Source organism: Staurois parvus, unplaced genomic scaffold (genome assembly GCF_062004578.1).
Source record: "Staurois parvus isolate SC_StPar_1 unplaced genomic scaffold, SC_StPar_1.0 ptg000806l, whole genome shotgun sequence".
In the NCBI taxonomy this organism is placed as follows: domain Eukaryota; kingdom Metazoa; phylum Chordata; class Amphibia; order Anura; family Ranidae; genus Staurois; species Staurois parvus.
The window spans coordinates 442,297-454,521 of NW_028318602.1; the positions used below are offsets into that span (position 1 = coordinate 442,297).

General features: G+C 42.7%; 1 protein-coding gene across 6 annotated transcripts in view; it reads left to right on the plus strand.

The window, feature by feature from the left end:
• RABEPK (Rab9 effector protein with kelch motifs) overlaps positions 1–12,225 on the plus strand; it is a 534,413-nt gene that overhangs the window by 384,867 nt on the left and 137,321 nt on the right. The window lies entirely within an intron of this gene.

Consider the following 12,225-nt stretch of genomic DNA (forward strand, 5'->3'; position numbering starts at 1 on the left):
ACTCTGCCTATGCCAGTAGTTTTATGATACGGGTAACAAAGCTAACTGGCCTTTGAATCCACCTCCTACGCAATTAAAACTCCATCAGATTCTTCAGTTGTACAACCCAGAGCAAATAGCTAAGACTTCAGGGTCAGGGTTTTCTACCCCCGTTAATACCCCCTTTCCTTGATTGTCCTGTTCGAGGTCAGGGCTTTCTGCCCTCGTTAGTACCTCCTTTCCTTTTTTCCTTGGGTCTGGTCCTGGGCCTTTCTCGACCAGCTTCGCTCTGGAAGCATGGATCCAGATGGAACTATGTTCAGTGAGGACTGCTATTCTGGTTACTGCTACAACCGTAGTTTCTGGTCCATAGGCGAAATCCTGCTGTTTCTTGTTTCTCGTCAACTGTTTCACCACAATACGATCTCCAGCCTGGAATGGGTGGGTATTTTCCTGTAAAAAAAACGGAAACTTGCGGATAATATCGTTCTCTTTTTGTGGGATACATTTCTAGCCATCGGGAAAACACACATCTGTGACCACACAAGCTGGTTGTTCTCCTCCCTTTTGTTTGGGGTATGTGTGTAAAGTCAATTTGAAAAAGATGTTGTGGGGTAAGGCAGGTGTTGATGCATGGCTTTATTTGGGTTGTTTGGGTTACTCCTGATACATGTGATGCATCTTTTCACATAATCTTGTACTAACTCCACCATTTCTGTGATATAAAAATATTTTTTGGAGTTGTTTTAGGGTTGCCTTCCATCCTATATGTCCTCTCCCATGGTATTGTGCAATGTACAGTTGTGGCCAAAATTATTCAACCCCCACTGAAATTGAGTGTTTTGGCCAGTTTGACATTGCTTTTGATCATTCAGTCATCTTGCTTACATTTACATTAAAGAGGCACTTGTAGGTCAGACAAATATAACATAACAGTTATAATGAAATAACCACAAATGTCTTTTCTGTGCTCACAGCATTATCAGTTTTATTCAACCCCCAAGTGACATTCAATCTTAGTACTTAGTACAGCATCCTTTTACAGTTATAACAGCTTTTAAACGTGAAGCATAGCTTGACACAAGTGTCTTGCAGCGATCTACGGGTATCTTCGCCCATTCTTCATGGGCAAAGGCCTCCAGTTCAGTCACATTCTTAGGCTTGCGCACTGCAACTGCTTTCTTTAAGTCCCACCAGAGGTTCTCAATCGGATTTAAGTCTGGTGACTGCGATGGCCACTCCAAAATGTTCCAGCCTTTCCTCTGCAACCATGCTCTAGTGGACTTGGAGGTATGCTTGGGATCATTGTCCTGTTGAAAGGTCCAACGTCTCCCAAGCCTCAGGTGTGTGACGGACTGCATCACGTTTCCATCCAATATCTCCTGGTACTGAAGAGAATTCATGGTACCTTGCACACGCTGAAGCTTCCCTGTACCTGCAGAAGCAAAACAGCCCCAAAGCATGATTGACCCTCCACCATGCTTCACAGTAGGCAAGGTGTTCTTTTCATCATAGGCCTTGTTCTTCCTCCTCCAAACATAGCGTTGATCCATGGGCCCAAACAGTTCTAATTTTGTTTCATCAGTCCACAGAACACTATCCCACAACTTTTGTGGTTTGTCCACATGGCTTTTGGCATACTGCAGTCGACTCTTCTTATTCTTTGGAGACAGCAAGGGGGTACGCCTGGGAGTTCTGGCACGGAGGCCTTCATTACGCAGTGTGCGTCTTATTGTCTGGGCTGAAACTTCTGTACCCACATCTGACAAATCTTTTCTCAGTTCCTCAGCAGTCACACGGGGACTTCTCTCCACTCTACGCTTCAGGTAGCGCACAGCAGTCGAAGTCAGCATCTTCTTTCTGCCACGACCAGGTAGCGTTTCAACAGTGCCCTTTGCCTTGAATTTGCGAATGATGCTTCCTAAGGTGTCTCTTGGTATGTTTAACATCTTTGCAATCTTCTTATAGCCATTGCCCTTCCTGTGAAGAGAAATCACCTCTTCTCTTGTCTTCCTGGACCATTCTCTTGCCTTCACCATGTTTGTAACCACACCAGTAAATGTCTAGAAGGAGCTGAGTATCACAGTCATTTTAAAGCTGCCTAATTGGTGCTTATTATGCTTGATTGCTGCTCGGTGACATCCACAGGTGTTTTCAATACCTGATGGAAAGCACCTGTATGAACCTCTGTTCTTCAGAGTGGTAGTCTTTAAGGGGTTGAATAATTGTGGCAATGAAGAAACCACATAAGAACCATTTACTACTGTATTACATAAACAATTGATGTCATTTTAGTTGCATTTGGGTAGTTACAACGTCCTTGTAGGATTTGATTCTGAATACAATTCCAAATGTACACTATAGTCCCTAAACCCCTTTACAGCATTGGGGGTTGAATAATTTTGGCCACAACTGTATATCGGGGCGCTACACCGTGGGATGCATGGTTTCCCCTCTTTGCAGATTAATCCAGTCCTTGGATTCTTCTGTAAAATAGGGTAGCACCAGTCTTCGAGCTCCTTTGTGGAAGCTGACTGCTACAAAGTTGTGATCAATTGGGAATCATCTGGGAAGATGGGGCATAAAGTTGGCATCTGCAGTAAAACAAATTGTTATTGAGCTACCTTTTTTTTTTCTTCATAATATGCTAGAGAGTTACCTTTTGTTATATCATCATCCCCTTTGGTATGTGCTCTGCAGTGTATGACAGCAAGTTCCTTGGGAAGTGTGAGAACCTTGAGCAAATTGGCTAATAGTTGGGAATGGGCAATCTTTTTCCCATCAGCTCCTATGTAGCCTCTGAGAAACCATAATACACCATAGTCATACACTGTTCCATAGGCATATTAGAATCCGTGTAAATAGTGACAGACTGATCTTTGTGCAGTTCACATGCTCTAGTGAAAACAATCAATTCAGCAGCCTGGGCTGATAGAAAAAAGATTTGTCATTTGGCCTAGTGCAGGAGCCATCTATGAAAACAACATCAGCATTTGGGATTGGAATCTTTAATAAATCTAGTCTGGGTGAAATATTTGCCTCAATGGATTTGAGAAAGTCATGAACCTCGGGTTTCAGATCGTTTGACAATTTGAGACCCAACAGTACGTTTAGGATCATTGCTGGACCTGAGTTGTTATACTTGATATGCAACATGGGGTTGCTCATCAAGATAACCTCATATCCGCTGAATCGTTGGGAGGACATGTGCTGAGTGTGTATATTTCTTAATAAAATAGCTACATTATGTGTAGTGTGCAATATCATAGGGTGTCCTAAGGTGAATAACATAGACATCTCCACAGCCATAACATAAAATGCCAACACTTTGAGACACGCAGGCATGCTTTGGACCTGAACTGGCACCATTTTTGGGTAAAAAAGCTACAGGGCGTAGTCTGCCTCCGTGCTCTTGGGTGAGTACACCAGCCATGGTCTTACAATTGTCCCTTGCATACACATGAAACATTTTTACATAATCAGGAAGGCTAAGGCCTGGGGCAGTTACCATTGTATTTTTCAAATACACATCTGCATCAACCATGTCATCTGACCACTTAACAATTTCTGACATTTTCTGGGTTGTGACTTATCATAATAGGAACAGTCAGGTATCCACTGGCGGCAGTAACCAATGGCTCCAAGAAAGGAGAACATGTCTTTCTTGGTTTGTGGGCGGGCAAGTTTCAGGAGAGCCACAGCTCTCTTTGGACTGACTTTCCTTTCCTCCTTTTGTAAACACAAAACCCAGATATTTAACACTTGCTTTGCACCATTGTTGTTTTTTCTTTGACAATTTGTGTCCACCTTCAAAAAGACATTTCAACAAACTCTCCCCATCCCTCAGGCCGGCCCCCTTAGTGAGACTGCAGAGACAGATAACAACCGCGTACTGCAGCAGGACTGACCCATAGTCCGGTGTCCACCCCCTCAGAGTGGCCTGGAGAACAGTTTAGTAGACTACAGAAAAATCTACAAAAAACCCTGAGGCATTAAACAGAAAACAAAAATGGGCTGTGTCTCTGCATCAACAAGGACGCTAAAAAATGCATTTGCTAAATCAATTACTGAAAAACATTCAGCATCAGACGGTATGGCTGTAAAAAGAACGGAATGTCAAACACCAACAGAACAATGTTTTGTAATACAGTCAATGTCCTCTATTTCCAAACATTTAATTATTAACATGTCTCCTACAGTGAGAAATGAATATTGCTTGGTTTGTATCTGGTTCTACCTGCCTGTCCGGGACTGAAAATTTTATCTATTCCTGCTTTATTTGCCATGTCTACTAATAGGGACCCTGATATCTCTTTTAATCCTTCAGCAAAAAAAGTTCCCTCATTCTGTGTGGAATCAGGAATTCCTTGGGTGGGGGTTCAGGTTGATCTTCCACAGCGTCCTGGACTGGGACAGGGGATGAGGCTGTGGATTGGATTTGCTGCTGTGCTGCAATAGCTACAAGGAAAAATTCACGTCCTCTTTGGAGAAGGAGGGATATATTCTGACAGTACAGAACGGGTCTAGTGACACATAACCACTTATCACTCTCAACAAAAGACAGACAATAAGAACTTAAATATTGACTCTATTTCAATAACTTTGACCCGTTCACTTACCAACCGGGTTCACTTATTTGCATAAACAAATTATCTTATACTATATGCATTTGATAGTAGAAGCAAAGAAAAGAAAGTTGGTTACCCTCAACAGACTAGTCAAGACTCTGTAAATATTCCTAGAACCCGTCTAGGTATTTTAAATGTAGACCCCGTCTACATAAATCACCTTTCCTTATCTGAGTCTCCCGGAGACTCAATGAAGTATTCCCGGAATACTCCTGTCACAGTTCAGAGATCGAGAGTTAAGTCAGAGCCCACGGACAGCCAGACAGACAGATTTTGTTTATCTTACCGGGTGACCGCAAATGGGTTGACCTCCCGATCTCGGTGGGACCTCCAATTGAAAGGTTGTCGATAGCCCCTGGCTATCAGTCTTTATAGTCGGTTTCAGGTACGGACGCGTCGGGGAGATTGACTTCATCTCAGAAAAGACAGACATACACATACACACAGTGATAGGTAAAATCAATCTCTCGAGTTTATTAGTGGGAAGAAAATTAATATAACAGAAATAAGAAAGGTGGGGGGCACAGAGTATCAAAAAGCTGAGTTGTCAGTAATTGATTGGCTGAATACAAATAAGACAACATTGACGTCAATTCTAAAAAGTGATGAGAAGCGGGGTTTCATTTTCCCAACAATAAAGAAAGTTTCTACATTGTTTTAAAACACTTATCTACTACATACAATAGAATCTCGCTAGATACTTGTCAAGGCTGTGGACATGACTTTCTCAGGCCTTGAAATCAGTTACAAGTATCCAACAATTATTTTCCCATGGGACAGAAGTATTTGACTTTTAATTATATCATAACAGAAACAGGTGCTGTGTCAAGGTCCTACCTTTTCCCTGAGGTTATGTTACTCCATGTGCTGGCGTCCATCTTGGATTCTGCTGTGCATGATGGGAGTCCTTTTTATGCCTTCAGGTCTCTGAGGTCCACCCCCCAGAGGGGCATGGCTGATGACATAAAAGTCTGTGGCCTGCACATGCTCTTTGCACTTGTGTCTTTGTGTTACTATTACTCTGTTCTGACTCTTGTGACTCTCCTGGTATTCTGATTCGGCTTGTGACTTGACTATTCTTTGTATTCTCCTTTGATCTGACCCTCTGTTGCTGAACCCGGCTTGTGACCTGTGATTCTCGTCTGCTGTCCTGTACTGTTTTGTCCTGTTGTTGTTGACCCCGGCTTGTCTGACTACTCTTTTGTTTCTTCCACCAGCTACACGCCATTGGCGGCGGCCATTACCGCAGCTGAGGTGTCTCGGGGGCCGCGACCTGGTTCCTGGCTGCGTCAAGTCCATCCCCACCATCAGGGGCCCTGGTGAAGGGCAGCCAGGGACTTAGACTCCGCGCCCTGAGGGACTCCGGTCTGTGGGTGGTGGTTGTCGGCAGCCAGTGCGTTACATTGTTAGGCCTGCCTGTCCGTTCCTCGGCTCCTGCCCTGACATGCTGTTAATACAAATAAATAATTGAATACTATCTCCTCTACCAAGGCTAAGCTTAAGAAGAATACTGTGAGTATAATTCTGTAACACATAACTGACACAGCATATTTTCATTAACTCATTCTGGGTATAATACAAAACAATTAATCAACATGTTAGTACAAAATATAGAATGGAGTTGGGGGAAAACAAAATGACAGACCTAAAAGACATACATTTCCCTTCAGTACCCTTCCCTCTTTTGTTTCTTACATTAACAATAATAATCTGAACTTAGAGTTGAGTTTTGAAAGTGGTTCATACAGCATTGCTTTTTTGGACATTAGTCTTCTGAATGTTTCCACTACAGGTATTGTTAACACTGAAACCTTTTGCAAAGCATGCTCTGGCAACTACTTACTTCTTGCACCTAGTTGCCATCACACTAAATCTTTTCCTGTGGGGGAATTTACCAGAGCTAAGCGTAATTGTTCTACTGAGGTGGCGTTTACACGGGAATGTAGAAGTGTCTCAAATAGATTAAGGGAACGGGGTTACAGCCAGTGGCATATCAATAGGGCGATTGACATTGTGTCCAAAAATAACAGATCAGCTTTAGTGAATAAAAACCTGTCATAGATGTAGAATTTCCAGCAGGCAGGCAGATACGTTCAGTGATATATTATCCCCAAGTTTGTTAATTTTTTCTCCTTTAACCACGTTCCCACCGCCCTATAGTAGAACTACTGCTATAGGGCGGCAGGGCTGTGCAAAATCACGTATGTGTGTGTGTGATTTGCATTTCTAGGTAGGGGGCGCGCAGAGATGTCAGTCACCAGGTCCTGGCCGGATATTCCCCGCTGGCGATCGCCATGTAGAACTGACAGGGCACAGGTCTCTCTCCTGCCAGCAAGCACGTACTGCTGTGTATTTCTCTGCACAGCAGAGAAATACACAGCAGGATGTCCTTCCTAGTAAAACGCACACAGTACACTGTTAACCCTTTGATCAACCCCAGATGTTGACCCCTTCCTGCCCAGTGTCATTAGTACAATGTCAGTGCTTTTTATTAGCACTGATCACTATATTAGTGTCATTGGGAAGTCGGTGGCAGTTAGTCAGTTCCCACCCAGTGTCAGAATGCCCACTGTAGTCCCACTATAAGTCACTGATCGCCACCATTACTAGTATAAAAAAAATAAAAATTCCAGTATACAGGTGAAACTCAAAAAATTAGAATATCGTGTAAAAGTTCATTTATTTCAGTAATGCAACTTAAAAGGTGAAACTAATATATTAGATAGACTCAGTACATGCAAAGCAAGATAGTTCAAGCCGTGATGTGTCATAATTGTGATGATTATGGCTTACAGCTCATGAAAACCCCAAATCCACTATCTCAGAAAATTAGAATATTGTGAAAAGGTGCAATATTCTAGGCTCAAAGTGTCCCACTCTAATCAGCTAATTAAGCCAAAACACCTGCAAAGGGTTCCTGAGCCTTTAAATGGTCTCTCAGTCTGGTACAGTAGGAATTACAATCATGGGAAAGACTGCTGACCTGACAGTTGTGCAGAAAACCATCAATGACACCCTCCATAAGGAGGGAAAGCCTCAAAAGGTAATTGCAAAAGAAGTTAGATTTTCCCAAAGTGCTGTAAGCACATTAATAGAAAGTTATGTGGAAGGGAAAAGTGTGGAAGAAAAAGATGCACAAGCAGCAGGGATGACCGCAACCTGGAGAGGATTGTCAGGAAAAGGTCATTCAAAAGTGTTGGGGACTTTCACAAGGAGTGGACTGAGGCTGGAGTCAGTGTATCAAGAGCCACCACACACAGAGGGGTCCTGGACATGGGCTTTAAATGTCGTATTCCTCTTGTCAAGCCGCTCCTGAACAACAAACAACGAAGAATCTTACTTGGGCTAAAGATAAACAGACCTGGTCTGTTGCTCAGTGGTCCAAAGTCCTCTTTTCTGATGAGAGCAACTTTTGCATCTCATTTGGAAACCAAGGACCCAGAGTATGGAGGAAGAATGGAGAGGCACACACTGCAAGATGCTTGAAGTCCAGTGTGAAGTTTCCAAAGTCTGTGTTGATTTGGGGAGCCATGTCATCTGCTGGTATTGGTCCACTGTGCTTCATTAAGTCCAGGATCAACGCAGCCGTCTACCAGGAGATTTTGGAGCACCTCATGCTTCCTTCCGCAGACTAGCTTTATGGGGATGCGGACTTAATTTTCCAGCAAGACTTGGCACCTGCCCACACTGCCAAAAGCACCAAAACATGGTTCAATGACCATGGGATTACTGTGCTTTATTGGCCGGCAAACTCGCTTGACCTGAACCCCATAGAGAATCTATGAGGCATTGCCAAGAGAAAGATGAGAGACATGAGACCGAACAATGCAGAAGAGCTGAAGGCTGTGATTGAAGCATCCTGGTCTTCCATAACACCTCAGCAGTGCCACAGGCTGATAGTTTCCATGCCACGCCACATTGAGGCAGTAATTGCTGCAAAAGGGGCCCAAACCAAGTACTGAGTAAGCATGCTTATACTTTTCAGAGGTTTGATATTGTTCTATGTACAATCCTTGTTTTATTGATTGCATGTAATATTCTAATTTTCTGAGCTTGTGGATTTGGGGTTTTCATGAGCCGTAAGCCGTAATCATCAACATATATGACAAATCACAGCTTGAACTATCTTGCTTTGCATGTAATGAGTCTATCTCATATATTAGTTTCACCTATTAAGTTGCATTACTGAAATAAATTAACTTTTGCACAATATTCTAATTTTTCGAGTTTCACCTATATATACCACCATTTGTAGATTCTATAACTTTCACGTAAACCAATTCATTTATATGTATTTAAATTTTTTTTACTGGATATGTTTTATAGCTAAAAGTCAAAAATATATATTTTTTTTTTTCACAATTGTCGGTCTTTTTTTGTTTATAGTTTAAAAAAAAAATGCACAGGTGATCAAATATCACTGAAAGAAAGCTCTTTTTATGGGAAAAAGGACATACATTTCATTTATGTACAGTGTTGCATGACCGTGCAATTGTCAGTTAAAGTAACACAGCACCATATTGCAAAAAGTGGCCTGGTAAGGAAGAGGGGTAAATCCTCTGGAGGGCAAGTGGTTAAACAGTATTTGGCTTAGTACTGTTGGTTCTTTTTGTTGTGGTTGATATTGCAGTAAGCACAGCAGAAATCACAAAACAGTGTTCTTCTGATCTACTGGGAAGGATTATAAAATATAACACTCAATTAATTGTGGTACTAAAAATGTTATTTATCTTATTAAGTGCACCACAGTATGTTGGATGCACATCCAAGTCTCTTCGCATTAGGATTGGGGAACATTTTAACGGAGCCAGTTATATTGAGGAAAGAAATATCAGGTTTCCAAACAATTCAGACATGTACACACAGGTGATATGCAATCCTTCACCTTATGCGGGTTAAAAAGTGTTCAAAAATCATCCCGCAGTGGTGATTTCCACCGTAAATTACTAGAAAGAGAGGTTTGATGGTCCTTTACCCTGAGCACTAGAAGCCCGGTCGGTATGAATTTAAGATGGTATGTGAATCTTTAATTTAGATATATTTTATATTGTGTTTTCTTACTTATTTTTTCCTATCCTTTTTTTTGTTTCTTTTCTTTTTTTTTTTAGGTATTTACCTCTTGTAAGGGTGTTTGGTAAATGATATAAAGTATAACAATTATGGGGCGTGGCCAGGAGCATGGAGCAGTAAGAATCTGAACTCCTCGGCTCCTGCTCAGCTTCAGGGTTTTTGAGGCTCTCAGCGCACCTATACTTACCCATACCGACTTCTATGGGAAGGAGAAGCTGCAGTGAGGTTCGGCGGCTCTCTCAAAGGAGGGGAAATTTTTTTCACCTGTTCATGTACAGCGGGCGGCAGCTCCTCGGGATCCAAGATGGCTCCGGTCCGCTCTGAAAGCCAGCGAGGCCTTTTCACAGGTGAGAGACAGACACTGCACCAGATCCCCACCGGATTCTGACTGTGGACCAGTCAGATCCAGAATTCTTTCCCCAGCATCACAAGCATCCAAAGAGGGATGGGACATGGAAGCTTACATAAGGGCTCTCCCTACCCGCACAGACTTTGAGGCCTATGTTAATCGCTTAGAGCATTCCTATAAGCAGAAAATTGCTGAACTACGCCGGCATTAAGGAGGGCGCATGGAAGATTTGGAACACACTGTTGAAAGCACTATAACTAAAACACATGAAAATGATCTTATTCTCCAGGAACATACTGTTCAAATACAGCAATTATTCTATCATGTAGATGATCAAGAGAATAGGAATCGCAAAAATAATATACACATTTGCCATCTCCCGGAAACAGTGGACTCTAAAGATTTAGCCCCTGCGGTCATAGCAATATTCAATTGGTTATTACAAAAACCCAAGGATGCTCCCCTTGAGTTAGATCATGTTCATAGGGCTCTGGGCCCTCCGTAACACCAACCCAGACTACCCCAGAGATGTCATATGTCGGGTACACTTCTTTAAATGTAAGGCGGACATCATGCAAGTGGCTTGGACACTGGACACCATTTTGTTTAATGGCAATCCAGTGATGCTTTTGCCAAATCTGTCCAAGGTCACCCTGGATGTGTGAAGAGCTTTGAAGCCGTGTACGGGAGCCCTACAGGCTAAAAAGATCAAATACCGCTGGGGATTCCCCTTCCAGCTTTCTACATCACATGAAGACAAATCTGCAATTTTCTGCTCAATGGGCAACTTGGCTAATTTTCTGGGAACTTTTGAACTTCCTCAAATCACTATTCTGGATTGACCTATAAAAAGTGCTACGCCTGGCCTGCCTTTATTAACTGGGTGGCAGTTCCAAGAAGAAACGCCCTTGATCCAATGCCTCTAAATCACCTGCTGGTTGAACTCAGCAATCCTTTTCAGTGCACAGATCGGGTTTCTTCTCTGGTGTTTAGACCACCTTTGGCTTCGGCCTACCCTCGACTTGCTGATCACTCGTTAAATTATTATGTTTGCTTGTTTCATTATCTGTTTATTTTCTTATTGTCGGTTACTATTACTGTTTTTATCAGTTGTAAAATACTGGGTAGAGCTTAAGCTAATACAGTGGGGCAAAAAAGTATTTAGTCAGCCACCAATTGTGCAAGTTCTCCCACTTAAAAAGATGAGAGAGGCCTGTAATTGGCATCATAGGTAGACCTCAACTATGAGAGGCAAAATGAAAAAAAAAATCCAGACAATCACATTGGCTGATTTGGAAAGAATTTATTTGCAAATTTTGGTAGAAAATACGTATTTGGTCACCTACAAACAAGCAAGATTTCTGGCTCTCACAGACCTGTACCTTCTTCTTTAAGAGGCTCCTCTGTCCTGCACTCATTACCTGTATCAATGGCACCTGTTTGAACTTGTTATCAGTATAAAAGACACCTGTCCACAACCTCAAACAGTCACACTCCAAACTCCATTATGTTGAAGACCAAAGAGCTGTCGAAGGACACCAGAAACAAAATTGTAGACCTGCACCAGGCTGGGAAGACTGAATCTGCAATAGGCAAGCAGCTTGGTGTGACCAAATCAACTGTGGGAGCAATAATTAGAAAATGGAAGACATACAAGACCACTGATAATCTCCCTCGATCTGGGGCTCCACGCAAGATCTCACCCCGTGGGGTCAAAATGATCACAAGAATGGTGAGCATAAATCCCAGGACCACACGGGGGGACCTAGTGAATGACCTGCAGAGAGCTGGGCCCAACGTAACAAAGGCTACCATCAGTAACACACTACGCCGCCAGGGACTCAGATCCTGCAGTGCCAGACGTGTCCCCCTGCTTAAGCCAGTACATGTCCGGGCCCGTCTGAAGTTTGCTAGAGAGCATTTGGATGATCTAGAAGAGGATTGGGAGAATGTCATATGGTCAGATGAAACCAAAATAGAACTGTTTGGTAGAGACACAACTCGTCCTGTTTGGTAGAAACACAACTCGTCGTGTTTGGAGGAGAGAGAATGCTGAGTTGCATCCAAAGAACACCATACCTACTGTGAAGCATGGGGGTGGCAACATCATGCTTTGGGGCTGTTTCTCCGCAAAGGGACCAGGACAACTGATCCATGTACAGGACAAAATGAATGGGGCCATGTATCATGAGATTTTGA